We start from the raw sequence: 2,382 nt of genomic DNA on the forward strand, positions 1-2,382 counted from the left end.
GGGGTAGTGCACAAGAGGATCCTAATGAGCATCTCACTAAATTCCAAAGGATATGTGATACAGTTAAATCTAATGGCATTCATCCTGACACCTATAGATTGCTACTGTTTCTATTTTCTTTGAGGGACAAAGCATCAAAATGGCTGGAATCATTCCCAAAGGAAAGTATGATAACCTGGGAAGATGTAATGAACAGATTCTTGACAAGGTTCTACCCTCCACAAAGAGTAAACAGGCTAAGAACTAAAGTGTAGATATTCAGACAGTAGGATGGTAAAACTCTTTATGAAGCCTCGGAGAGATTCAAGGATTTAACAAAGAAATGCCCCCGTGATGTATTTAATGAGTGGGTGCAAATTTACATCTTCTATGAAGGGCTGAATTATGAATCAAGAAAGGCTGTAGATCACTCATCTGGAGGTTCCCTAAACAAGAAGAAGACCATTGAAGAAGCCATTGATGTTATAGAGACAGTGGCTGACAATGAGTATTTTTATGCCTCGGACAGAAGCAACAACAGGGGAGTCTTGAAATTGAACCATATGGATGCAATCCTGGCCCAAACAAGATGATCACCAAGCAACTGGCTGAATTGACCAAGCGCATGGAGAAGAATCAGGCTGCAGCTATCCACACTCAATCATCACCCCAAGAAGAGTTGAAGACAGAAGAAGGAGTTAACTAGGAGGAAGCTAATTACCTTGAGAATTCATCTAGGCAAACTAATGATCCATACTCTAAAACCTATAATTAAGGTTGGAGGAACCACCCAAACTTTGGGTGGGAGATCCAACAAAACCAAGGCCATGACCACAGAGCTCATAATCCTAACCAGTACAATAACTCCACTCACCAAAACTCCAACCGAAAATCATATCAGACCATACAAAATAGTTATTCACAGCCACCATACCAAAGTCACAACAACCAATCTCAACACCCCAATTCCAACCAATCAGCACCACATGATGAGAACAGAATGGCCAGGATTGAAGCTATGCTTGCAACACTAGGCAAGGAATTTGAAGACATGAAGAAATTCATGGAAGAGGTGAAGGGGAGTCTAAAAAGCCAAGGAGAGGTTATTAAGAATCTATAATCTCAAGTAGGACATCTTTTATAGCAGATTCCGAAGCCCACTGATAGTTTCCCAAGTGACACTGAGAAGAATGCAAGAGGGGAAATGAAGAAGGTGAGATGGGAAGAGTGTAAGGCAGTTACACTTGCAAATGAATAAATTCTAGATGAAGATACCAGCAAACCAACAGAGCACATCAAAGGAAGCTTCTAAAGCAACTAAGAGAAAAAGGAACAAGGAATTGGATCTATATAAAACAAAGAAGCAACAAGGGAGGAAACTCCGAAACCTTATGTGCCAAAAGCACCATTTCCTCAAAGACTAAAGGGAAGTGAGGAAGAAAAGTCATATTCAAGATTCCTAGATATGTTTGCATCTCTCAGTGTCAACATTTCCTTCATCAAAATTCTCCAACAGATGTCCACATACATCAAGTGCATTAAAGAGCTACTAGCCAGAAAGGGCAACCTGAAGGGTGGCCAAATAGTGGTGATGAATAAGAAATGTAGTGCTCTTATTCAGAAGGACGTACTCCTGAAGAAAAAAGATCCAGGGAGCTTTCATATTCCATGTGCCATAGGAGAAACAAAAATTGACAGAGGGTTTTGTGACTTAGGAGCTAGCATAAATGTGATGCCTCTATCTCTTATGAAGAAGTTGCAAATCCATGAGCTGAGATCTACGGATGTAATCATCCAATTGGCAGACAAAACTCAGAAGCAAGCCAAAGGAGTAGTAAAAAATGTGCTGGTGAAAGTGGGGAACTACTTCCTCCCCACTGACTTTGTCATTTTGGACATGGAGGAAAGTTATCTTCCTCCCATTATTCTGGGGAGACCATTTCTAGACACTGCTAGAGCCCTGATAGACGTGGAACAAGGAGAGTTAATCCTGAGAATACATGATGAACATCTTACCTTTTATGCATTCAAACTTCCATCCGAATCTGAGCCAGAACCAAAGGAGCCAAAGGATGATCACAGTAACATGTGCACAAGGGAAAGCAACAGTGAATCAGCAGCTGAACCACTGAAATAGTCCTTGGTGAACAAGCAAGAATTTCAAGAGATACAGCAACCAAGAGAATTCAAGAAAGAGCTAAAGCCACACGAATCAAGAAGAGCAGCTAACAAAGATCTCCCTAACACAACAAGAGTCAATGGAGCACTACTGGAAGAAGAGAAAAGAGTTGTGAAGAGACTGCCAAGGGGATGGAGAAACAAGAAGGTTCCTACAGAAGGTTTCTCCCCTGGAGACAAGGTGATATCAATCCACCATGTTTATAACCTTTAATAATTCAGTGC

At 41.1% G+C, this 2,382-nt stretch overlaps 1 non-coding gene across 1 annotated transcript; it reads right to left on the reverse strand.

The window, feature by feature from the left end:
* Positions 1 to 233: 233 nt before the first annotated feature.
* Positions 234 to 339, reverse strand: LOC112752534 (small nucleolar RNA R71). The gene has a single exon (XR_003176966.1). It is a non-coding gene; the product is annotated as a small nucleolar RNA R71 (small nucleolar RNA).
* Between the last annotated feature and the right edge of the window lie 2,043 nt (positions 340 to 2,382).

Source organism: Arachis hypogaea, chromosome 15 (genome assembly GCF_003086295.3).
Source record: "Arachis hypogaea cultivar Tifrunner chromosome 15, arahy.Tifrunner.gnm2.J5K5, whole genome shotgun sequence".
Classification (NCBI taxonomy): domain Eukaryota; kingdom Viridiplantae; phylum Streptophyta; class Magnoliopsida; order Fabales; family Fabaceae; genus Arachis; species Arachis hypogaea.